This window comes from Rhinopithecus roxellana, chromosome 9, assembly GCF_007565055.1.
Source record: "Rhinopithecus roxellana isolate Shanxi Qingling chromosome 9, ASM756505v1, whole genome shotgun sequence".
NCBI lineage: Eukaryota > Metazoa > Chordata > Mammalia > Primates > Cercopithecidae > Rhinopithecus > Rhinopithecus roxellana.
The window spans coordinates 46742807-46770711 of record NC_044557.1 but is presented as its reverse complement, the minus strand read 5'-3'; the positions used below and the strand labels follow the sequence as shown (position 1 = coordinate 46770711).

At 33.1% G+C, this 27905-nt stretch overlaps 1 long non-coding RNA gene across 1 annotated transcript in view; it reads right to left on the bottom strand.

Moving 5' to 3' along the window:
• Positions 1–6817: 6817 nt before the first annotated feature.
• The window catches only part of LOC115899591, a 47617-nt gene continuing 26529 nt past the window's right edge, over positions 6818–27905 (bottom strand). The window contains exons 3-4 of the long non-coding RNA XR_004059240.1: positions 7440–7561; positions 6818–6957 (exon numbers count right to left, since the gene is read on the bottom strand). This is a non-coding gene — a long non-coding RNA (uncharacterized LOC115899591). The remainder of the gene's footprint in view (positions 6958–7439; positions 7562–27905) is intronic.

Genomic DNA, 27905 nt, shown 5'->3' with positions numbered 1-27905 from the left:
TTGTACAGACTTCCTGACCTATGGTTAGTAAAGAATGTAACTTTCTGATTGGCCATGGAGCCCCTGGTTATCTTGGGACCTCAAGAGGAGAGGAATTTACTCAACTTGTGGGTATTTGATGGTTCAAATCCATGGCTGAGTTCAGCTTTAAGAAATTCTTATCTGACATTCCTTCTATGGAACAATCTTCCATCAAAGTCAATTTAAAAAGCATACATGAAAAATAATTATTCTTTCTGCACTTTATACAAAAAAAATCTGGCCAGGTATAATAAAACAAATTGGTCCTATCATAATTTGTCTTTAATAAAAATGAAAAACTGGAAAGAGAAAAATTATGTTGTAAAAACTACAGTACACCTGTTGTCAGATTCTAGTCTTGCCTAATGATTTCCAGTTCTTATTAGTTTTTCCAATTTGAACTGAAGTATAATTTTTCCTGGATACAGGTCTCAAAAATAATGTTTTCAATTTTTTTCCTTCTTTCTTTTCTTTTTTCCACCATTTTTTCCTAATTTGAAGTCACTTAAAACTAAGCTGTGCTTTCTTAAATCCCTGCAAACTGAAGCTAGACAACTTAAGCTTCAGAAGAAAGTAACAGCAACCTTTTTACACACACAAGCCACTTTCATACCTGCCTATGGATGTATGGACTTAAGAGTAATATAATCTATATCAATTTTCCAGAATTATTTTTTTGTTTGTTGTCTTTCTCCCTTCCCTGTCCTCATTTTCTCTTCGTAGGACATGATAGTTCACAACCTGCTAAAAATGAGCTTTCCTAATAATATGGGACCTAAGCTATGTAGGATTAAATCATCCTAACCATGAGTGATCAGACAAAACCTGATACCAGAGACTCATTTTCTTGTAAAATGCATTCTCCTAAAGGGGGGAAATGTGAAAAGGAAATAAATCTTAGAGCCTCAAAATCACTAAACTAAAGGAAAGAGTCAAGCTGAGAACTGCTTTGCTTAGGGCAAACCTGCCTCCTATTCTATTCAAAGTCATCCCTCTGGTCATTGAGATAAATGCATTTCTGATTGCCTCCATTGGAAATGCTAATTAGAAATGCAGAAGAATGAAACTATTTGCCTCTTATTTACCTATGACCTGGGACCCTCTCCCCACTCTGAGTTGTCCCATCTTTTCTTTACATATATTGGTTAATGTCACATGTCTCCCTAAAATGTATAAAACCAAGTTATACTCAGACCACCTTGGGCACATGTTGTCAGGACTTCCTAAGTTTGTGGCATGGGCATGTGTCTTTAACTTTGGCACTATAAACTTCCTAAATTAACTGAGACCTGTCTCAGATATTTGGGGTTCTTCAGATGTTTGGGATTTAACAATAAAAATATAAATATTTGTATATTAATATAATTCATATAATATGTGAAATAAAAAATAGGTTCTCATAATATAGGTATATACCTGTATGTCTGTATATAGGTATATATAGGTATATTTTATAAATACAAATTTATTTTATATATAAATTTTATATAATGTATAATTATATATAATATAGGTATATTACATATATTTTGATATCTATGTATAAGATATACCTATATATACACATACATATGTGTGTGTGCATGTGTATATATAATATATGTATATAAATATATATATTTTTTGTTCTCTTTCTCCGAAGAATACTGACTGAAACACCAAGAACATATCTATGGAAAGATGAATGGACTTCATTCACTTTAACCCAAGCACTGTATTGTAACAGTACAAATGCAAAATTATATATGAGAATGTAGCTATTATCTATTAAGCAAACCATTAAGGAGATAGTCAAAAATGTAAAATCATTGCCATTCTTTATGCTGTTTTTGAATTGGAAAGTAAGTTTTTAAAAAATATATAATGTTTTCATTGTAGGGGCTAAGGCCCTTGCCCCTCTGGAGGTTCAAGAATTACTAATACGAGACATATTAATAGGAGAAAAGTCAAACAAGTTTATTTAATGTGTATATATGGGAGTCTTCACAATGAAGACTCAAAAATAACAGGAGAAAGTTTCTTTTAATGATTAGGTTCCACAAAGTGTGGACAGCTGTGTAGAAATCTGATTAGGCAAGAAGACTATGATCTAATGCTGATAGACTGAGTAGGGAAAACCAGGAAGCTCTGTCTGTCTACATTCTTCGTGGCCATCTGAGCTTGCATTCCTTCCTTTGGGTGTGGGATAGGACCTTCTCTGGAATGGGAGCCTTGTGACTCATAGTCAAACAAGATAGGTAAGATAATTCTATTAGGCCAGTTTTTACACAAAAAGGTGGAGGAAAAATTAGAGTAATATTTTTAACTTTTAGGACTAGCTTTGGGGAAATGAGGTTCTAGTTTCTATGACCCACCTTGGGGAAGAGGGATTCTAGTTTCTATGGCTAACCTGGCAGGTGTGGGGAAGATGGAGGAGTGAGGAATGGGACTGAGAGAAAGGAGGGCAGGAAAAAGTCAGAGAAAAACTTTTGCCTCTGAGGCTACTTCTGAGGCCTTCATTTTGGGGTATTTTTTTCAAATCCCCAACAACATCTAATGGGTTTATTGTTATTTTTAATTGGTTAATAAATGCTTTTTAAAGTTTCAATGTCTAATATCATAAATATTAATCCATATAGCTGACCAAATATGTTGGAAGGTTTTAAATAAATTTTAATCATCTAAAGGAGTCTTAATGAGGTCAAAAAGTGTGATAAACCCCTGTTCAGGTTACAGTGTATTAAATTGGATGTTGTGGGCAATATTGTATGCAAGGAGATGAACTAAAGAAACTGTTGAAGAATTCTAGCGGGAGGTGATGGGGCTCTGGACAGGGGTTATGAATGGAGAGAAGTAAGCAAACTTGAATGATATTTTAAAAACAATATTGAAGGGGTGTATAACTAAATGGATAAAAAATTGAAAGCAAATCACATAAGTTTCCAACTCAGGCAACTCAAAATCATCAAATGGGAGAACCCAAAAGACAGGCCTTATTCATTTAACATGAATTGACTTTTCAAAGCATTTTTTTGTTTTCTGCGAGAACTCCAGCATATCCTGAAGTGTACAGCTTCATGCTATATTACCTTTCTTTTTATTTATGTTGTTTCTTTCTTGTAAACATTGGTGCTTTACCCTATTGAGAAACATTGAGAGACTTGGAGATTTCAGTATTCTAATAATAATATGTTCAAGAAATTGAGACTGGTAGGAAATGAATGGTATATTTACATGGCACTTTTTGAATCAGGTCAAGTGTTTTGGCCCTTTAGGCCAACTATAAGAGTTTTAAAAAATCACATTGGTGATTATCAGGATTTCTTTCAATTATAAACTACTTTAAGATTTTTTTAACAGCACAATTTCACCTATCTGACTGACTGAATAAGAAATCAGAGTTCTTAATCTTTGAAAAAGATGGGAAGTAAAAATATTTATTCAGTCATTTCATATGCAAGATCTTAATAAAAACCAAGTCTACAGAAATTATATAGAATTATTGAATGAATGTAACATGGAGAGTTTTAGGTTTTTAATTTCATCAGACTCAAGTGTTCATCCAAATTATCATCTTTCCTTATGAGAATCTAATACTGCTTATATGACATATTCTTTATGTGTAAATTTTAAAAGACCAAGTTAGGGAATGTTTAGATAATAACAATCAATACATTCCATATTTAATCCCTTCTCTTGTATTATTTTACCCAAGCTTGTACTACTGTTTGTTCTGAATGTACAAAATGTTTGAATTGCCTTTTCACCTATATTACAATTTTTATTTAAACTATAACCCTTAGAACTAAACAGACAAATAAATGTAAGATAAATGTCACTCTTTGACATTTTGGGCTGAAAATCAAAAGAAGAATATATTTATTTTATTCTTCATGTTTACTGTGCAGATCAAGCCAACACTAAAATGTTTACACATAGAGAGAAAATTAAATGTCTTGCTGAACACCAATATTCTACTTAACTTTTTTTATGTCAGTCAGTTGTTTACCCAAAGAAATATGTTGTCATATAAATCTCTCAATACAGTAGAATATCAAGTGGCTAAGTTATTTGCTTAGAAGAAAACGAATCCATTTCAGTGACAGAAAATTTTCCACAATCAATCAAAAATGCAGGACTGAGCCTGGCACAGTGCCTCATGCATGTAATCCCAGCACTTTGGGAGGCCAAGGTGGGCAGATCACTTGAGACCAGGAGTTTGAGACCAGCCTGGCCAACATGGTGAAAACCCTTCTCTACTAAAAATACCAAAATTGTCCGAGCGGTGGTGCACACCTGTAGTTTCAGCTACTCCAGAGGCTGAGGCATGAGAATCGCTGGAACCTGGGAGGCAGAGGTTGCAGTGAGCTGAGAATGTCTGGGTGACAGATCGAGACTCTGTCTCAACAACAACAACAACAACAACAACAACAAAAGAGGACTGAAAATTAAGAGGAAAAATAACTTAATCATAGTGAACAACAACAACAAACAAAATAAAAATCTGGCTCTTTCAAATGGGATAAACGTAAACTTACATTTCTCTTTCTGTCTTTAACATTCTTACATATAATATGTTTTTATTTACTCAAATATTTATTTTGTTGAATGCTTTCCTTCCATTTATAAGTAAGATGAAATTGTGAAGAGTGGAAACATTTTAAATACATATTCCAATAAATATGGTTAAATGTATTTGGATGAATTTTGATGAGTAAATAATACAAATGCTTTTCATTTTGTGAACTTTTGAAATATAGTTCTACCATTCTGCTTTGAATTGTTTCTAATGATAAGTTGGCTGTTATTTTAATTCTGTATCTCTGTGCATAATGTGTATTTTTCCTCTGGTTGCTTTAAATATTTTTTTCTTCACTGATTTTCAGAAAATTAATTATTTGTATCTCTGTAGTCTTCTTCAAGTGTCTTCCTCTTGATGCTCATTAAAATTATTTCATCTGTGTCTTTATGGTTTTCATTAAATTTTGAAACAGTCTTAGCCAATAGTTATTTTGGAGGAGACTCCAATTATACTTATTTTAGACCAATTTATATTGACCACTTGATACAGACCACTCACTAATTGTCCATTTTGATCAGTATTTTTTTCTTTGTGTTTCACTTCAAATTGTTTCTATTTGTAGGCCTTCATGTTCCCTAACTTTAATCCTGCAGTGTCTCATTTGGTGGGTATATTCCACATCAGACAATTTTTTTTATCAATATTAATTCCCAATATGACTCATATATGTATCCTCTATTTTTCATCAGGTATATGTTTTTCTATTTTTGAACAAATTAAGCTTATTTATAAGAATATACTTGCCTAGTGTTTCTAACATTTGTCTCGTTTCTGGTTTTCCTGCTACTCTGTATCCCCAATTATTTTTTTCTTTCTTCTTTATAAAATAGCATTGTGTTTTATGCTGCTATAACATAATACCAGAGTCTGGTAATTTATGGTAAACAGAAATTTATTTAACTTACAGTTCTGGAAGCTGGGAAGTCTGAGGTCAAGGGCCTGTATCTGGTAAGGGTCTTCTTGCCATGTTCACAATATGGTGGGAAGCATCACATGGGCAAGTGAACACATGAACACAAAGGAAAAGGGGGCTGAGTGCTGCATTTTATAAAAAACTCATTTCTATGATAATTAACCTACTCCTACACTAATGGCATAAATCCATTCACTCCACCCACAGGGCCTAATCACCTCTCACTAGGTTCCAGCTTCAAACCAGGTGGCAAGTATTATACATGTTTTCTTTATTTTTTAAATGATTATTTTTTTATTATGGAGTTTGTTGTGGAATGTAATTAAATTACTAAAAACAATTTGATCCTTTGAGGCTCTCATTTATCATTGCTAGAGAGGTCCAGAGCTGACTTTAGGGCTAAAGTGATATGAAGGCAATACCATTGTGAGTATTCTACTCAGTTTCTCAGGTATTATGAAGTTTTCCCCACTCTGGCTGTTTGGAATTACAAACTTTTCCTATCCCTAGGGATTTTAGGTATGTTTCTGGAGAAGCTTTTTCTGCTGTCAGAATGTTTTTTGTACATGTGTTAGTCAGTACTCCAGTGAAAACCACAGTGGAATCATCTGTCTCCAGACTGTATATGCACTTGCATTTTCTCTCTCTCTAGTTCTCTCTCTCTGTCTCTCTCTCTCTCTCTTCCCTCTTCCCCCCCTCCCTCTCTCTCCCTCATTAAATTGTTCCATGAATTCTGCCTTGACCTTCCAGAGCTTTTAACTCTGTTTCCTAAACTCAAGGAAACATCTGGATCTTCTCAAATTCCTCCTCCATCCACACTGCTATCTGGAAACTAGCTCTAGGCAGAAAACTGGTATAATTGTAGCGCTTGTCTTATTTCCCTTCTCCTTTCACTAATATTGTGACACTGGCCACTTTTCAATATCTAAACACTGTCTTTAAAAAATATTCTAACTATTTTGTTTAATGTCAAAGAGTAAATTGAATCCTCTAATTTTTTTTTATCATGGATGAAAGCAAAAGTGTATTTATTTCTTTGAATTAATTTGATTTCTTTTAAAACTTTTTTTTTATTTTTCTAGAGCTAAATTGTACATGTATATAAGAATAAAATGTTTAAAGTTAGGAAATTCTAAATCTGTTATGAAATAACTTATTTCTGGTAAATTGTATTCAGCTGCTATGGTTACAGTCAGGTATGTGTTATATATTCCTCCCTGTACAGTTTCAGCAACAAAGTGGTATACTACCGTAAAAACAAGTTCCAGATCAAACCCAAATTCACAAATAAATATTTATTAAAGAGCAGCTCACACATGATCTGTAGTGCAGAATAAACTCCACTCTTTATTCCCAGGTTACTGACAGAAAAATTACACAATAAGTTCTTATGAAAGTAGATGCAACCATGACTTTAAAACAGGAAAGTCAGACCTTCTTACTTAAGTGTCCTGGCCTCTATCTAAAATTAGAGAAGAATACATTCTGTGATTCAGAGATTTCCTAGGATGTTGAGTCACTAAGACAATGTGAATCAGAAAAGCGATGGAGCTGGGCACCATGACTCATGCTTATAATCCCAGCACTTTGGGAGACCAAGGCAGGAGGATTGCTTAAATCTGGGAGTTCAAGACCAACTTGGGTGACATAGTGAAGCCCCTGTCTCTGCAATTTTTTTTTTAATTAGCTGGGTGTGGTGGCATGCACCTGTAGACCCAGCTACTTGGGAGGCTGAAGTAGGAGGATCTCATGAGCCTAGGAGTTCAAGTCTGCAGTGAGCTGCAATCATGCCACTACATGCCAGTCTTGGTGACAGAGTGAGATCCTCTCTTGGATGGGAGGGGGGGCAGGAAGAAAAGATGGAGAGGGAGTAGCTAACAATGTATTATGAAATTCAGATGAGTGTGGAGTTCCAGAATCCAGAAGTGCTAACATAATACTTACTGTCTCTTACCAACCCTCTAACCCTCTGCTTTACCTTGACCAAACATTAGTCAGGCATCTCTCTTTCACACAGGCCCTTAAACTTTAACTTGCTCCACTTGTCAGCGTATCTTGTGTTCTTGCTAATGATAGAAGACAGATTTGCTGTCAAACCAGGATTATACTCCCTTTTGGTTACTCAACTCCTCCTTAAAAGTTTCTGCTAAGCATTGCTTACCTCTCCTTACAAAATAAACCTTTTTGTTTTTTTATTTTCATATGCTTGCTGATTTATGAGATAAGAATATTCTGCCTATTGGAATACTCTTTTTGAACAAAGTCTCTTCTTATCTAAGTATGACTTTGTCTTTATTTGACAGTTGTCTTTATGTGTAATTCAATGTCACACATATACATGCATATAAAAGATAGAAGTTGTACCAGGATGATATGGTACTGAATAAATATGTGTGTTACTCACATGCTTATCCTCAGCACCAAAATGAGTCGGGCATTTTTCAGGATCAAAGATCAATCAACTACTGGCCACAACACGGTGGGTGAGTGTGTTTTTGTGTATCAATGCATTCACAGTTGCCAGCAACACTGTAAAACCAGAGACTCTGTGCCACAGAGACTGTTGCTGGCCAGACTTAGGCCAGAAAGCCTAAGATATTTACTGTCTGACACTTTATGAAAATATTTGCAATGCCTGTTTTAGATACTTAGATATATCCAGAAACAAGACAAAGTGTCTAATCTCACAGAGATTATGGTCCTCTTTTGTAGCACCTATACAATTTTTATATAAAACAATTATTTTATTGAGTGGTTCCTAAAATAAGGTGTGAGGTGGATGTAGGAAGCATGCCCATTCTTCTGAGTATTCCTAAACATCAAGCTGAATGCTTATTAAATACTAATCCTTTTGTATGTCAAAGAAAGGAAAGGAAGAGGGAAGAAAATAATTTTTTCAGGTATGTATTGATCAACTTAATATCCGTTGTGTAATTTTCTTGGTAACTTATGTTTTTATTGAACAAAACATGGTTTGTTATGGTTGTGAGTGCTTCTAATCCACTCACATGAACATTATAAGCATGATTGTAATAATTTCTGTATTCTGTGAATTTGATGGTAGAAACTTTGGCTCATTATTCATATTTACCAGTGATTTCATGACTATTTAAAAAAATATTTTGGGACTGTATATTATTTTCCTACAGATGTGTTCAAAGGTAAATAACTCATTGCATTTTAAATTATATTTTATGACTTGTATTAGTTCTTTGTGTTTAATTTTTTTTCCACTGCAATATTTTTAAGCATTTTAATACAAATTATTTGGGGCCTTTACCAGAGATGAGTATCATGTAATATTAATAATGTCATTAAAAACCCAATAAATCATTAAATAAAATGCCAGTAGAGATGAAATGAGTAAAAATACATCTTTTTAAAAATCCTTATTATAGAGTAGAAGACACCCGTGAATTTATGGGTTTTTATGCAAAAGTTTGATGATAGTGCTCCAGGGTCAACTTCCTAATTATATTTTTTGTAATATTAATATTAAAATCAATTTACATTCCATGGGAATTTACCAACTAGTATTGGAGAGAAGAGGCCTTAAGCAGGATAGTACCTAAGGTATGTCAAACTGGCATAATAACTTACTAAGGATAATTAATGAAAAATCGAGAGTTGAGGGTATCTCATAAATTAATGAAAAAAGTTAAACTTACTGCTGTAATTTCCAGATAGCACAGATTTAATACAGATTAAGTATTAAAGGTATTTAAGTTATTGATTTTAGTATTTTTGAAACACTAAATCATTCTTTAATTTTCGTTAATTTTAATTTAAATTTTTGTCACATTATGAAATGTAAGCTTTTTACTTTTAAAACGCAGAAAGCATTACGACATCAATAACAATAATAATGACTAAAGTTCCTCTGTCATCTCTTCCTCAACACTTTCCTTTTCAGAGAAGAAAAGAACTTAAAAGTGTGCATTTATGTGTGTGTGTGTTGAAATTTATCTCTATATATTGACAAAACAAAAAGAATTCTTACATATCCTTATTCGTTACTTTTAAACACTTAAGTGATTTTTTTAATGGGAGATAAAAATTTTTATCTCACTTTCAAACACACATTTTTTCTTCATCCATCCTCCACATAAAATTACTTCTTTGGTTCTGGTTAAATTCATATTCAGTATTTTGGTTATTATAATGATATCAAATTCCAGCAGTTCTATAGTTATATTCTCCTCCTTGACTAACTTTTATTTTTACTGGAGTCAGTCTTTATATTTTCCTTTTGTTTATTTTATTTTTGTGTTATCTTTGCTAATTCATTTCCACATCTATAAGATACTGTGATTTAACATCCTATAAGCTTTAAAGCAGAAACATAATTTTATTTCATACTCCTCTCTTAAGCCCTCTAATGTCTTGCTCCATTTCAAACGCTTTGCTCTCTAGAACTTGCTGTTCTGCTCTTCAAGAACTTTTATTTGTCAGTATTCTAGGAATTTTTTTTTTTTTGATCTTTCTTCTCTTTCTCTCTCTTGCTTAGTTACACATATTTGGAAGAACATATTGTTGCAGAATTTTCTGAAGCCGTATGAATGGTAAGTATGACATTATACATGAAAGCATTTATTATATTATCACATTTGATTGATATTGTGGCCAGCAATTTAAGTCATATTTGTAAAAAAGCATTTCTACACAGAATGATAAAAACAATTCATCATATCAGTGAGGATTCTCCAAAGAAACAATCAAACAGAATGTTTGTGTGTGTGTGAGTGTGTGTGTGTCTGGTATTGACTCATGAGATATTGGCTCATATGAGGGATTGGTTCATGAGGTTATGGAAAACGAGAAGTTCCACAATCTGCCATCTTCAAACTGGAGAACCAGGGAAGCCATTGGTGTAGTTAGAAGGCCTGGAAAGCTGAAAAGCTAATGACATAGATTCTATTCTGACTCTGAATGCCTGAGAACCAGGAGCACTGAATGTGCAAGACCAATGTCCCTGATCAACCACTCATGCAGAGAACCAGTGAATACAATCTTCCTCCACCTTTCTGTTCTATTCACACCCTGAACTGGTTAGATGAGACCTACCCACATTTGGGAGAGCAATTCACTTTACTCTGTCTAGTGATTCAAATGATAATCTCTTCCAGAAACATCCTCACAGACACATGGAGAAATCATATTTAACCAGATATTTAAGCATAGCATGATTCAGGTAAGTAACAAATGAAATTACTATCACAATTGTCTTCCAGATCCAGTGACTCTATTTGTTTTTTCATTGAGAACTCTATTTGATTTTTCAGTTCTTGTAGTATGACTTGTTTCGTTTCTGTGAGCTGTTAGAATCTTATTATCTGGAGCATTTAAAAATCTGATAATTATGTGCTTTGGCATTAGGCTTTTTAAATTTGTTGTGCAAAGTAATTAGTATTTTCAATTTGGAGATTCATAAATATTAGATCTAGAAAACATTCATGTTACTTTAATGATCATTTTTTTCATTTTCTCTGGAATGGCTATAAGTCAGATTTTGCATTTCCTAAATTGTTTTTCTAGTTTTTATAGCCTTCTCTTTTTTAATTTTTTTTTAACTTTTATTTTAGATTTAAGGGTACACAGTGCAGGTTTGTTATATAGGTATATTGCATGTCACGGGGCTTTGATGTACCCGATAGGTAACAGGCACTATCCTTACAACACAGGTAGTAAGCATAGTATCTGACAGGTGGTTTTCGATCTTTACTCTCCTCCCACCCTACACCGTGAATTAGGTCTGTTGTTAGCTCAGTGTCTGTTGTTCCCTTCTTTGTGTCCATGTGTACTCAATGTTTATCTCTCACTTATAAGTGAGAACATGCAGTATTTGGTTTTGTTTTCCTGCATCAGTTTGCTTCAGATAATGACCTACAGCTCCATGTTGGTGCAAAGGACATAATCTCTTTCTTTTTTGTATGACTGCATAGTATTTCATGGTGTATGTGTACCAGATTTTCTTTCTCCAGTCCACCAGTGATGGTCTCTGAGGTTGATTCCATGTCTTTGCTACTGTCAATAGTACTGCAATGAACATATGAAGGTATGTATCTTTTTGGTAAAATGTTTTATTTCCACTGGGTATATGCCCAGTAATGGGATTGCTGGGTCAAATGGTAGTTCTGTTTTAAGTTCCTTGAGAAATCTCCAACCTGTTTCCACAAAGACTGAACTATTTTACATTCCCATCAACAGTGTATAATCATTCAGTTTTCTCCATAGGCTCATCACCATGTTATTTTTTGACTTTTTTTTTTTTTTTTTTTTTCAGATGGAGTCTGGCTGTGTCGCCCAAGTTAGAGTGCAGTGGTGCAATATCAGCTCACTGCAAGCTCCGCCTCCCGGGTTCACGCCATTCTCCTGCCTCAGCTTCCTGAGGAGCTGGGATTACAGGCGCCCGCCACCACGCCCAGCTAATTTTTCTATTTTTAGTAGAGATGGGTTTTCACTGTGTTAGGATGGTCTCGATCTCCTGACCTTGTGATCAGCCCACCTTGGCCTCCCGAAGTGCTGGGATTACAGGTGTGAGCCACCGCGCCCGGCCACTTCTTTATAATAGCCACTCTGACTGGTGTGACATGGTATCTCATTGTGGTTTTGATTTTTATTTCTCTAATAATTGGAGATGTTGAGCATTTTTCTGTAAGTTTGCTGGGCATGTTTATGTCTTCTTTTGAGAAGTGTCTTCATGTCTTTGCTCACTTTTTAATGAGATTTTTTTTTTTTTTCAGGTAAATGTATTTATGTTCCTTATAGATTCTGGATATTAGACTTTTGTTGGATACACAGTTGCAAATATATTCTCCCATTTGGCAGGTTATCTGTTTACTCTGATAGTTTCTTTTACTGTGCAGAAGCTTTTCAGTTTAATTAGGCCCTATTTGTCAATTTTTGTTTTTGTTGCAACTGCTTTTTGTGTCTTCTTCATGAAATCTTTGCCAGGGCCTGTGTCCAGAATGATATTTCCCAGGCTATTGATAGGGAGAGGAATCAGAGAAATTCTAGGCAGAAAAGGGCAGATCCCTAACAAAACCCCACCCTCAAGCCTGTAACTGCAGCCCAAAGTGAGACCTTGTTTCTCTACTTGAATGTTTCCTTTACCAAAACCACCCAAAAACTTGCTAACTTTATCTCTACCTATCTCGATTTTATTTCAGAAACATGGGTGGCACAATTATGCTTGGGGGAATATGAAATCTTTTTTAGATTTAACAAAAATGCATAAAACCTTAAGTTTTTCCAAGAAGATTAATTACCATCCTAACATCATTAGTCTCCCTGCTATATTGCCAGTAGAGACCTTAACTTCTTGAATAATGCATTGCTAAACAGATGTTATAGAAATACCATTTAAACAGTGAAACAAAGTTTGGTCAGCAAAATATTTTGCTAGAGAAAGCTGTACAGGAAAATGGAGTATTTCTTTTTATAAACGGAAGAGAGTTGTTTCTGTGCAGTGACATGCTAGATTCACATGAATACACAGCTTCTCATTTTACTTCAAAGCTAACTTGGTTAATTAATAGATTCTGCTAAGAGTGGTCTCCATTCTATACAGTGACAGAGAAAAGCAAAATAGCAAAAATAGGAAGAGTCAGCATTAGATGATGTACACAAAGGTGGTGGGACATTTTTGGTAGAATATATTCCAAATCTCCAGGAATTCTATGCCAATTTGACTATTTTAACAAGATAAGCTAGGAAAAAATTTCTCCCTAAACGTTTACTTTCCAAGCTGATTTTATTTGGATGCTATCATCATAAATAAATTTAGCTGGTTTGGAAAAATTATCACAATTCTTTTATTTTGTGTTAATTATCTGATTGTATGGTTTCTCTAAATAAGGTTCATTGTCAAATACCATTATTTCAGAACTATTTGATCTATATGACAAAGGTTGTGCATGTGCATAATTTGAATAGAACTAAAATACCCAGCCACATCCAATTGGCCATGGTATATGCATAAGACCATGCTGTGTAGCATGGCCTTAAAATCCTTTTTTTTTTTTTTTTTTTGGAAATCCTGTTGAAAATGTCACCGACTCGTTGCATCTTACTCAATTTGACAATGAAGCATGTAGACAACCCAAAATATACAGAGGCTTTTTGTATAGTCTGTAATCTATTAATTAAAAATTCTTTAGTACTTAATGGTTAGCATAGAGAAAATTTGTCACTGTTTTTGCTGGTTCAGGTATTAAGCACACACGTATTATACATGTGCTTAATTCTGCATTTTCTCTCTGTTGTAACATATGCTCACTGATTTGCTTTTATATTATGAAATTGCCTACATAACATTCTAGAGCAGTTCTTATATGTATTCTATCTATAAAATGTTCAATTTATCAAAAAACTGAGTAAATACAAAACTTAGCATTTGGATTATCTCTGCTCATTAAATGCAATAGATTTGGTAATTAAACACTGGGTCACAGAGATTTACAATTGCTCAATTTATTTGTTTTTTTCTAAGTAAAGGACAAATACATCAAATCAATTAATGCAGATATTCCTTTTCCTTATAATAACTAATAAATAGCTTAGTTACAATCAAATAAAGAAATGAAAATATTGTTGATAGTATCACCTTCATAGTGGTATAAAACCACTTTTTATCATCCACCTCATAGATATATATAATTTGCAGAATATTTGAAAATAGAAATGATGAAACTATTTTTTTCTCATTCTTCCTTTATTCTCAAATACACTCCATCAATAAAGAAGACTCCAACTTACTTTAATTAATATTTGAATTATCATTAACAAAGTATTAATGTTGTCTACAACAATATATTTTCTAAGGTTTATCTGTTTGGGGACAACTGATAAATATTTAGCATATGATGGTAATAGAAGGTTGTTAACAGACATGTTTAAATGAGAGGTGAAAAGCAGATATTAAAGTACTTATAGTACAATAACACTATTTTTTATAAGAAATGTACACAGCTGAAACTTTTATTCCCCTACAGAACAGATGCCTTCAAATAGTTTTGTCATTAGACATATATATACATTCTAAACTCATCAAAAAGAGAAGTGGATTCAGTACAAAATTATTATGTGTCAAATATACTTTCAACCCTGGCAGGATGGAGAATATTCCTAGGACACATCCATTGATATTATTAACCTTATAAGACAATTGAATAGGGGTGAATATATTCTTCTAATGTTTTACAATATGGCATCAAATATCTGCTCCTCAAAAAAGCATTCCTCTTATTTGACATTTATTCTCCTTAGGGACTAAATTGTCTTTGATATAAATTTTGCCACATTTATTATAATGGTCTAAGTCCTTCATTTGAAAGGCTCTATATTCTCTTCACACTTTGTGCCAGTTATCAATTTATTGCCTCTCAGCTACAAATTTACTCTTTATTACATGTTCTGCAATAATGGACCACTGCCATATGTACACACAATAAATCTTCCATCTAGTCTTCCTGAAAGGGCTGTGGCCATTTACAAGAGTGCCTGCACAGGGGAAAATAAAATGAGCAGAACTATTGGAGATTACGAGGCCCTGACTCTGAATGAACACTAATTTGTGGGGACCCAAAATTGCACTGTGGTCCACCAGAGAGGGAACATAAAGTGCTCTAGTGATAGATGGAGACTGAGGTCAAACTCACAGTGGGCCCAGTGGGACCCAGAGGTCTATCCGGTGTTTTCCCCTCCACTGCCTGAATCTGTAATGGGGATCGGCATGTTTGGTCACTGGAAGAATCCCCACAGTGGCTTCATGACTCATTGGATAAAAGGGCATTGGCATAGCTAAAAGTAATTTATTTAAAAAAAAACTGGTAAGACTCTATCAGTTTAAAAAATATTACCAACTAAGGTGCACTGAATTAGGGATACAAGAGATGAGAAAAAAAATATTACCAAGATTTCTTGCATGTACTTGTAGAGTTACCAATGATGGTAACTCTATTAATGAGAGTCCCATTAAATGCTGTGTCTCTGACTAAATATATGAAAAAAGAATAATCGTAGATGTAGGTAGGTGGTCTTCTCTTTGAACAATCCCAAAGTTATCTGAATGTTGTAGCTGCATTTTGAATTCGAATAAAGACCCCCACCACTAATGTCCATTTGACAATATGACATGAGACCAAAGCAGTAAATGGTGAGCTGAAACCCAAGCTGGAGAACAGATATAGCCCATTGTCCAAGATTATTAGAACACTGAAGGAGTATTACTATTTTTCTGGGAGTGAGGCAGAGAGAGTACAAATTATGCCAGCAAAACTACATTGGTGAATGGCTGTATTAATGTGTTTCCACAGTGCTATAAAGAACTTCCTGAGACTAGGTAATTCATGAAGAAAAAAAGTTTAACTGACTGACAGTTCCACATGGCTGGGGAGGCCTCAGGAAACTTACAATCATGGTGGAAGGTAAAGGGGAGGCAAGGACCTTCTTCATAAGGCGACTGGAGAGAGAGAGTGAGGGGGAAACTGCCAAACACTTTTAAATCACCGGATCTTGTGAGAACTATCTCACCATCACAAGAACAGCATGGGGAAATCCACCCCTCACGATACAGTCACCTCCCGCAAGGTCCCTCCCTTGATGTGTGGGGAATACAATTCGAGATGAGATTTGGGTGGGGACATAGAGCCAAACAATATTAATAGTAACCAATAAATGTTTGAACAGGTATTTTTTATTTGTGTGTGTGTATATATATATGTGTGTGTGTGTGTATATATATATATATATATATATATATATGCACATATATATAAGCACGCAAAACAATGAAAGAAGAAATATATAATTTATAAGGTGACCATGAGTGCTGGCAATATGGAAAGATTTGCAATTTCCTGTGTGGAGTTTATTGTAAATGTCTTTGAGCTGGTGACACTGGGGAACAAATACATTAGAGAGAAACTTATTTAAGTAACATATTTTTTTGTTTGGACTTTTACTTTGTAAACAGGGAAATAATATTATTGGAGCAATGCCAAATTATGTATGGGGAAAAAGTCAGCACAATATTGATTCCTTCCCAAGGATAAACATTTTGAGGCAAACAACAGTTTTCCTTGTAAACATCTTAGGTGGTAGTTTCCAAGCCTCACAAGTGCAGGTTCCAATTTACTTTTTTCCATGAAAGAGTGTTCAATTTAGGAAATTGTCCTAAGAAAGAGTTAAATGAAAAGCAATTTGACAAAAGCATACAAACAAATCCTGAGATTATTTTGTTAATTATGAGTTTGATATAAGCAGCAAAAGAAAATGTGACAGACTGGATTAAGAAAATGTGGCACATATACACCATGGAATACTATGCAGCCATAAAAAAGGATGAGTTTGCGTCCTTTGTAGGGACATGGATGCAGCTGGAAACCATCATTCTTAGCAAACTATCACAAGAACAGAAAACCAAACACCGCATGTTCTCACTCATAGGTGGGAACTGAACAATGAGGAAACTTGGACTCGGGAAGGGGAACATCACACACTGGGGCCTATCATAGGGAGGGGGGAGGGGAGAGGGATTGCATTGGGGAGTTATACATGATATAAATGATGACTTGATGGGTGCTGACGAGTTGATGGGTGCAGCACACCAACATGGCACAAGTATACATATGTAACAAACCTGCACGTTATGCACATGTACCCTAGAACTTAAAGTATAAAAAAAAAAAAAAAGAAAAAAAAAAAAAAGAAAATGTGGCAGAAATCACCACATAGCAGGCTGTAGAAATCACCAGAAAGTAAATTATTAAAATCTAAATACTTTGTACCTAATTGAAGAATATCAAATTTCAATGACAAGTCTCATAAATTAGATACTAAGTGAAAAAATTAATATAAAAATCTAGATATTTAAAAGTACTGTAGAACTTTTTTTGTGGAGCATAGATTTAAGAAGGTTAAAGATATTATTTTACTAAAGAAAATTCAAGAACACAGAATTCTCCCTAGCTAGTAGTCTGATTCATCTGATTCATTATCTAAAATTTTAAGGAAAGTGTTTTTCTATCATGGTATTTAAACCTCGCAATAAATAGTGAGCCTCAATTGCTAACCTATTGATTCTGATGAATCCTGTGGTGATTAAAATGCATTAAATAACTTTAATGCAGTTAAGGAGCTTTTGAATTTCTAATGTGAATTCAAATTGAAAAAACTTAAACTTTAAATGATGTGATAGAAATGAACTCATTTTAGAAATTCTAAAATCGATTTTAATATTTACTGCTTTTAATTTCTTGGTGAACTTCAATGTACAGGCTATAGTATTAAGTTTCAAAAAACCTAATGTAAGGAAAATAGAAATATACCCACAAATTCTATAATAAATCCAAGGAGTTATGTAATATAAATTAAAATATCTTTGTTTTAGAATACCTATTATGGTGTTATTTTGCTATGTATATATAAAAAGGCATTTTAAATACAGCTGATAGTTTATATTTATTAAGATATAAGACTTAACTAGATGCTTTTCTCAGTTATAACATGTCATTGTCCATGAAATTGCTTAAATATGAATACAATATAATAATGGTTTGTCCTTGTTTACTAGATTACCAAATGTATTCATCAGTGTTAATATTTAGCAGATAGCATGTATTTTAAATACAACTGTAGAAACTGAATTTATTTAAACCCTACAATTTGAAAAATAAGCAATGGTGCAAATACATATAATTCTTACAAGATGCAGTGGACATACATTTTTAAGTGACACAGACAAACTGATTTAAATAGGTCATAATTTAATGGTCATAATTTAAACTTTTTAATTGGGTATTTTCATTGACCTCTTCTGCAAAATTAGTTCATGTATAGTTCTCAGATCTCCACAGCTCCAAGTCAAAACTAATTAAACTTAGGTTAGAAAGCCACAATTGAAATTGTTTGCTTAATTGGTTATTTGAGAATTAAATATTTTACACAAATGTGTTCTGAAGTTTTCCTTTCACCTATTTTGAATATATCACTGATGTTTTAGTAGTTTATTATATTAGAGAAGTGACATTTTAATGTATGATTTTGATATGTACAAATAAACCTCAAATACATTATTTTATAAATGAAATAATTACTCTATGCAGAAAAGAGGTGTTGAAAGTAATGAATTTTCGTGAATAAATCACTAGAGTTAGATCTATAATCAGCATTAAATATAGAAACAAATGTGGGGAAAGAATAAAATCTTGTGGATCCCTGATATAACACCCTAATTCAGTAATGTTAATGTGCAGATGGACACAATAAGCTCATTTTCTGAAACATTTAATTTGAACTAATTTTAGACTTACAGAAAAGTTGCATAAATATTATATGGATTATTCATATATTTCTCACCAGCTTCACCTACTATTAGCAACTTATATGATTATATGTAATTATCAGGAAGAAGAAATTAATATTGGTATAATATTAGTAACTAAAATGGAAACATCATTTAAATTTCATCATTTTTTTCTAATATTATTTTTTTCGTTCAAGAATACTACTCAGGATTTTACATAGCATTTCATTATGATTTCTCCCTAATCTCTTTCAGACCTTCAATCTTTTCAGTATTTCCTTGTCTTTTATGATCTGACACTTTGGAATAGTACTGATTAGTTATTTTTCAAATGACCTTCAACTTTGATTTGTCTGATATATTTCCATGATTGAAATGAGGTTATCATTTTCAGAAAGAACACCACAGAAATGATACGGTGCCCTTACTAGCCTATCACAGCATATGGTTCATCATGCCAGTCTTTTAGTACTGGGGATATTTACTTGATTATTCTGTTAACTTGGTATCTGCTGGATTATCAAGTGTAAGGTTATTAACTTCACCCTTATGTTTAATAAATATTTTGGGAAATATATTTGAGAATATGGATATATTGTTTCTCCTATAACCCTTGCACACTAATTTTAACATTCACTGGCAAATCTTGTCTTCAATAATTATTAGGGGTATTTGCATAATGGTGATGCTTTATTTCCCTCTTTCCTTTAACACATATAAAAACCTCTTGTTAGAAAAAGCTGTTCATTTGCCGTCATTTATAAATTTATATCAGCATGGTCTCATTAATGTTCATTTTATTCACAAGGTTATAACTTAATGTTATCCTTAATATTGTTGCTCAGATTAATACAGCTTTGACTACTAGGGGCTCCTCCAAGTTGACCACTTTGGTTCTTTTATGAAGCCCTCATTTTATTCATTTTTTGAACAGTTTATTACTTTCTGATGCCAAAAGATATTCCAGGTTAACTTGTATTTTTCCTGGAATCACCTAAGTGTCCAAGGATCTCATGTTCCTTTTATTGAGATTAGTTTTTAGAAACTAAAAGTGATTGCTACGTATGCTCGCTTTTACGGTTTAATTGTGTTTGTTAATTTTGGGGGTATGTTAAGAGTAAATAAAATAGTACTACGGTTCTAAGGATCATATTGTTACTGCAAGGAGGACCTTGAGCGTAAGTTTTCCAGGTCCTTGGCATTTTGAACACAGAATTGGACAAAATGCGCACAGTAACAATGTAACAAAACAGGAAAGAAGCAGTGAAAGCAGAGATTTATCAAAGCAAGAAAGGACTCCATAGGGTGGAAGTGAGTGCAAGCAAGCCACTCCACTGCCAGGTTACATGTTACAAAGTTTTCTGGGTTTTAGGAACTTCTTTTTGAGGTCCCTATTGGTTACCCATTATGCAGATGAAGGATTTGGTCTGTGACTAATTAAAGGCTGATGTGGATGAATTGGCACTCTATGCAGATGAACAGATGGCACATGCTTGGCCCCCAGGCCAATCCAGGGCACTTTTCCTTTCCATCTGAGACATGGTGGAAGGAGGAGATTGTAGGGAGAGTAGCCTTTGATCTTTTGTTATCAGCATGGGGCAAGGGGTTTTTCCCTTTGGGTTTAACTTTAGGAAGTTTGTGTTAATTAGCCTTATGTTCCCTGCCCACAAACCTTGGCGGTTTCTCTTTAAGGAAGTCAGCACAAATTGGCCTTAGATTCCCTGGCCCCAGACCTTAGTGATTTTCCTTGGTTCAGCATACATTGGTCATAACTTTCCTGCCTCTAGACTCTATTCTCCTGTCTTACTATGTATAAAATATATACACTGAGAGATCCTCAGACATTTTACTATCCCTGACACACTGACCTTCCATTCTATTCTTCTTTCCGCCTCTTTCCCACCCACTCCTTGTAGGTAACTAATTTCAAGAGGTTCTTGCTTATCTTTCCTTTCAATTCTGATGGGGTCAGTTTTGTTTTTCTTAGGAAACTTCCCATTTTACTCAAGTTTTCAAATTCATTTAATAGAGGTCTACAAAGTCTTCTCCTATGATTTGCTAACCATTTCTTCTGTTTCAATGATTACTCCTTTGTCATTTCGTATTTTGTATCATCATGTTTCTTCCCCTTTTCTTATGATTAAGTTATCTTACAGTTTTACGTATTTTAACTTTTTAAAATACCATGATTTTGATTTATTCATTAGATCGGTTACTTGTCTCTATAATTGTTTTTATAAAAAATGTCATAAAAGCTTTCTTTGATATACTTTTTATTTCCTTTACTATACTTTTTGTTTATTATTTACTTACTTGCTTACTTTATTAACAAGAAATTTAATTGATATATTTTCTTTCCTCTTTATTGATAAAACTATTTAATGCTATATAATTAATCATCCTCTGAGAACTGTTTTGATTGAATTTCATTGATTCTGATATGCAGTGCTTTTTCTGTCATTATTTATTTTCTTTTCATTTTTTCTTTTTCTTCCTTTCTTTTCTTTTTTCTTTTTTTTTTTTTTTTGAGATGGGATCTTGCTCTGTTGTCCAGGCTGGAGTGTAGTGGCATGATCTCGGCTCACTGCAAGCTCCACCTCCCAGGTTCATGCCATTCTCCTGCCTCAGCCTCCTGAGTAGCTGGAACTACAGGTGCCCACCACCACTCCCAGCTAATTGTTTTGTTTGTTTGTTTGTTTTTAGTAGAGACAGGTTTCACCATGTTAGCCAGGATGGTCTCGATCTCCTGACCTTGTGATCCACCTGCCTAGGCCTCCCAAAGTGCCTGGGATTACAGGCATGAGCCACCATGCCAGGCCGTCCGTCATTATTTTTTAAATGTTCTTTAATTTTAGTTTATTTTTCTCCTTTTACCAAGCAGTTATGTAATGAAAGGTTTTGTGTTTGCTTTGTTTGTTTGCTTTAATTTCCCAGGGGAAGAATCCTTTTGTTTTATGTTTTTGTTTGTAAATTCTAGTTGTGTTACTGTAATCAGTGAGTGTTGCTTGTAGTCTTCCTACTTTATGGAAATTACTGATTTTTTCTTTGTGACTTATATGTGATTCATTTTTCTGTGTATTTTTTTAACTTTGAGAAGAAGATGTTTGTTTTACTAAAAATGTTTGAAATTTGATTTATTTTCATAGTAACTCCCACATTTATTATATTGATTAGATCTTTTGTCTCCTTATTTTTATTGTCCACTTCATTTGTCTTTTACTGAGAGTGATGTATTAAAGAGTGATTTTACTAATATGTTTATATCAATATCTCCTTGGATATCCTATTACCAGCTTTATAGAGCTGGTTGCTGTGTTTTTTGATTCATAATTAGTAATAAATTTACATATTCATTGTGGATTACAGCTCTTAGCAATTAAGTTTGTCCTTTTTTATCATGGTTACTGCACTGAGGCTTGTATCCTACTTTGATAACAAGATTGATACTTCTGTTCTGATTTTGATCCCACTTGCCTGGTATACTTCTGACAATTTCTTTTTGGTCTTTTCAAAGCCTTCATTTTAGAATTGCTCCTTGTAAAAGCATGAGACTTGGGGTCTGACTTGCAACACTATTAAACATCATTTTCTTCTAATAAGTGAAACAAGTGCATTCACATTCATTGTCGTGAGAAATGCGTTTGATGACATATTTATCATAATATTTGTAACTATGCACATATTGTTTATTTGCTCTATGTATTTCTCCATGAAATATATTATTTAATTTGTGCTTTAAAAATTCAAAGTATTACTGATAAAGGTTGTATTTTTGTTCAACAAGATATGATGGTACTTATAAATTCTTAAATCACTTTTGTCCCCTTCATTGTTCCTTCATATTTTAACAGACTCTTTTTAGAGCACTTTCACGTTTATAGCAAAATTGAGCATAAGATACAGAGATATCTTATATACCTTCTTTCCCCACACATGCATAGCCTCCTTCTTTGTCAACATCCTTCACCAGAGTGACACGTTTGTCCCAATTGATGAACCTCTGTTGACACATCATTGTCACCCAGAATCTATAGTTAATTAGAGTTAACTCCTTGAATTTTACATTTTATTTTTTTGGAAATATTTATAATGACGTACATCTAATATTATAGTAACATACAGAGTAGTTACAGTGCCCTAAAAATTCTCTGTGCTCCACCTACTCGTCCCTCCCTCCTCTCTAATCCCTAGCAACCACTGATAGTTTTTACTTTTTCCATAGTTTTTCAGATGTCATATGCTTGAAATCACACAGTATGTAGATGGACTTTTTTGCTTAGTAATACACATTTACTTTTCCTTTATGTTTTTTTTTTTTTTTTTCATAGCTTAAAGACTCATTCCTTTTTAGTGCTGAATAATATTCCACTATCTGGATGTACCACAGTTTACTTATTCACTTAATGAAGGATATCTTGGCTACTTCCAAGTTTTGGCAATTGTGAATAAAGCTTCTATAAGCATTAATCTGCAGGTTTTTTGTGGAGACTTTAGCTTGCAAATCATTTGGGGAAATACCAAGGAGCGTAATTACGGAATTCTATCATAAGGATATATTTAGTTCTCTACAAAACTGCCAAACTGTCTTCAAAAGTAACTGTACCATTTTGCATTCGCACCACCAATGAATGAGAGTCCCTGTTGCTTCACATACTTGCCAGCATTCAGCTCTGGATTTTGGTTATTCTAATAGGTAGGTCAGTGTATCCAGTTGTATTAATTTACATTTTCTCAATAACATATGATGTGGAACAGTTTTTCATATATTTATTTGTCATCTATGTGCCATATTTGTTGAGGTCTTTGTCCAACATTTTTTTGGGTTGTTTGTGTTTTTATTGTTGAGAATTAAGGTTTCTTTGTATATTTTGGATAATAATTCTTTATCTGGTAAGACTCCGCAAATGTGTTCTCCCAGTCTGTGGCTTTTTTCTGTTCATTTCTTCGGCAGTGTCTTTTGCAGAACATAAGTTTTTAATTTTAATAAAGTCCAGTTTATTGATCTTTCTTTCATGAGTCATGGCTGTGGGGTTATATTTTAAAAGTAACTGTCAAACCCAAGATCATCTAGATTTTCTCCTATGTTATTTTCTAGAAGTTGTATAGTTTTATTTTTTCTTTCCTTTATGTCCATGATATATTTTAAGTTAATTTTTGTGGAGATTGTAAGGTCTCCAGTCTAGATTCAATTTTGCATGTGGATGTTAGTTTTTCAAGCACAATTTATTGACAAGACTACTTTTTTTCTCTATTGTATTCCCTGTGCTCCTTTATCAAAGTCAGTTGTCTATATTTATAGGAGTCTATTTACAGGGTACTCCATTTCTCTTCCATTGATCTATGTACCTATTCCTTCACCAACACCACACTGTCTTGATGCTTGTACTTGTTCCTGTTCTTATAGTATCAGTTCTTAAGCCCCTGTTGCTCCCTTTTCTGTTCTTTAACATTTTATTATCTGTTTACAATTTAATAAAATATATCTTTAAATATTCTGGATATGAATGCAGTTATTTTAACTATTAAAAAGGTGTTTTATGTTTTGTAGATTAAAAAATAAAAATAACTGAGCTTAGTTACAATAGCCTAATAACAAAATATCTTGATATCTGAAAGTAACTGGTTTGTATCTAAAATAAAAGGTATAGTCTTCATATTCTTATATGAAGACAAAAGGAAAAAAAGACATGTAATTGTGACAAACTGATGTGCAGATAAAGTGAATTGAACTCATACAAAAATTTCTTTTCAACTCTCTAGGATAATTCATCATTATTTTGGGTAATATGCTGATAACACAGATGCTTTTCTAAGGAATACTATTTTCTTGAAATTGACATTAATATGGAGAACATGCTTGGCATTAATATGGGGCATATGATCCTTAATTTATTTCATACACAAGACCAAAAACTTTGCATATTTTAAAAGTAGCATTTATTATCTTTCGTATGTATATATAAAGCCACATTTTAGCTTGCAAACAATAGAATAATATGTATTATGGAAAGATTAAGCAGTTAAAAATGCTAAAATCTTATCAGAAATAATGGCTAGGGTATGAGGTAGAAAAAAGCAAATTCAACATAATGCTAAAAACAAATGGCCAAATAATACTGAGGAACAAATTTTAAAAGATATATACATACACAGTAAAAGAACATATGTGGATGACTATGTAAATTTATTTTTTAAAGAACAAAGCGATTTATATATAAATGTAGAGAGATAGGATATTTTTGAAATAAAAGGCTTAATAACATTAAATAGGAATATGTCAAAATTGATAAATACTAATTACAATTACAATTTTAGTCTTTTTTCCATTATAATAAATTTAAATTTCACTAATTTAAAAATTATTACATACCTAGTGGTTTCCCATATTTTGTTATTTTGTTCAGCTGAACATGTAGTAGAGCTCAATACATGTGGAAAAGAAATATTAGGTGGGTTATATTTTTACCAGTCATTACAAATGATTATGAATTCACTTAATCAAAAACTTGATATTGGAAAAAGAATAGGTAATAAAATTTAAAGTCAGACTAGAAATAGTAGCAAATATGTGTGGGATCTCATGATATAGGCATAGCATACTAGTAGGAATCGCATTTTCAATATAAAATTATGTCATGATTTAAAGATATTGGAAATTTGTTTGAAAAACAATATATCAATGATATTGAAATTTTAAGTTTGACTGTCCTTTGCCCCATCATAATAATTTTAGGAAATTTATTAAATAGAAATAAGGGTAGAAGTAGGTGCATTTGTATGCACTGTAAAAATTAGAAATGTTCTGAATATCCCAAAATAGATAAATATTTGAAAAAGTGTATTTCTGTTATATACTATTTTACAGCTATGAAACAATTAATCTGGGTTGATTACCTGAAATGATACCTAAAATAAAACGATTGGAAAAAGTAGGTATCAGTGAAATATGAATAGCATTATATTGTTGTCTTTAAGCTCCTCCAAAACCCAGTGTGTATGTATACAAACCACACACACAACATGGAAAATATACGATTGTATTCACTAGTCTGTTTACATTACTTCTATGAGGCAGATGTGTTTTATGTGTGGGTGGAGGATTATTTGCCTATTTACACATCTTCTCATTGTTTCACATGTTATAACAAAAACATTGTAATAAAATATTTAGGAAAAACAATTAAAGTGTGAAAAACACTTTTGTAAGGAACATATCTAAGTTCTAGAGTATGGATAGCCTGGCTACCTAAAAAAGGCTCAACTTTATTACTCCCCAGCTGTCTAATATCAGAAAGTAATAATTCTTCTACAGAATTCTTTTATTAAACAATTTACTAATATAGGTTGATTATGCTGCATAAGATTCTTCATTAGGAACTTTCAGTTGCTCAGAGATCTTTTTAATGTACAATTATTTTTTTTTCTCATCTGAGTTGTCTGAGATACTGACATGCAGATAAATGAGGTAATTACTGTATAGGATACATTTACTTATTTTTTAACTTTTATTTTAGTTTTGGGATAAATGTGCAGGTTTGTTACATAGACAAATTTTGTGTCATGAGGTTTGGTGTGCAAATTATTTCATCACACAGGTAATAAGCATGGTACCAAATAGTTAGTTTTTCTGTCCTCTCTCTCTTCTCACCCTCTACCTTCAAGTAAGGTCCAGTATCTGTTGTTCCCTTCTTTTTGTTTATGTGTACTCAGTGTTCACCTCCCAAATTTAAGTGAGAAAAATTGATATTTGGCTTTCTGTTTCTGCATTAGTTTGCTTAGGATAATGGCCTCCAGCTCCATCCATGTTGCTGCAAATGACATAATCTCAGTTCTTTTTTATGGCTACATGGTATTCAATGTATGTGCACCATATTTTATTTATACAGTCTTCCACTGATGGGCATTCCACTTGATTTTACGTCTTTGCTATTGTGAATAGTGCTGTGCTGAACATATGTGTGCATGTGTCTTTATGATAGAACAATTTCTATTTCTTTGGATATATACCCAGTAATGGGATTGCTGGTAGAATGGTAGTGCTGTCTTAAGTTCTTTGAGAAATTGCCAAACTGCTTTTCACAATGGCTGAACTCAATTACATTCCCACCAGTAGTGTATAAGCATTCCCTTTTTCTCTGCAACCTCACCAGTACCTGCTATTTTTTAGCTTTTAAATAATAGCCATTCTTGATTGGCTTGAGATGGTATTGCGTTGTGGTTTTGATTTGAATTTCTCTAATAATTAGTGACATTGAGTATTTTTTCATTTTCTTGTTGGCTGTGTGTATATCTTCTTTTGAAAATGTCTGTTCATGTCCTTTGCCCACTTTTTAATGCTTCTTTTTTTTTTTTTTTACTTTTGCTGGTGAATTTAAGTTTCTTATAGATTCTGGATATTAGACCTTTCTTGGATATATAGTTTGCAAATATTTTCTGCTTTTCTATAAGTCTGTCATTTACCCTGTTAACAGTTTCTTTTACTGTGCAAAAGTTCTTTGGTTTAATTAGCTCCCATATGTCAATTTTGTTTTTGTTGCAATTGCTTTCGGTTTCTTCATTGTGAAATCTTTGCCAGGGCCTACGTCCAGAATGGTATTTACTAGCTGTTTTTTTTTTTTTAAAGAGTTTTTATAAGTTTAGGTTTTAAATGTAAGTCTTTAGTCAATCTTGAGATGATTTTTATATATGGTGTACGACAGGGGTCCAGTTTCAATCTTATGTGTATGGCTAGCCTGTTATCCCAGCACAATTTATTGAATAATGATTCTTTCCTCCATTGCTTGTTTTGGTCAACTTTGTTGAAGATCAGATAGTTGTAGATGTGTGGTTTTATTTCTGTACTCTCTATTCTGTTCCATTTGTCTATGTGTCTGTTTGTGTACCAGTATCAGGCTTTTTTGGTTACTGCAGCCTTGTAATATAGTTTGGGGTCAGGCAATGTGGTGACTCAAGCATTGTACTTTTTGTTTAGGATTACTTTGGCTATTCAAGCTATTTTTTGGTTCCATATTAATTTTAGAATATATTTTTTCTAACTCTGTGCAGAATATCATTGGTAGTTTGACAGGAAGAGCATTAACAATATTTATTTTTCTTATTCATGA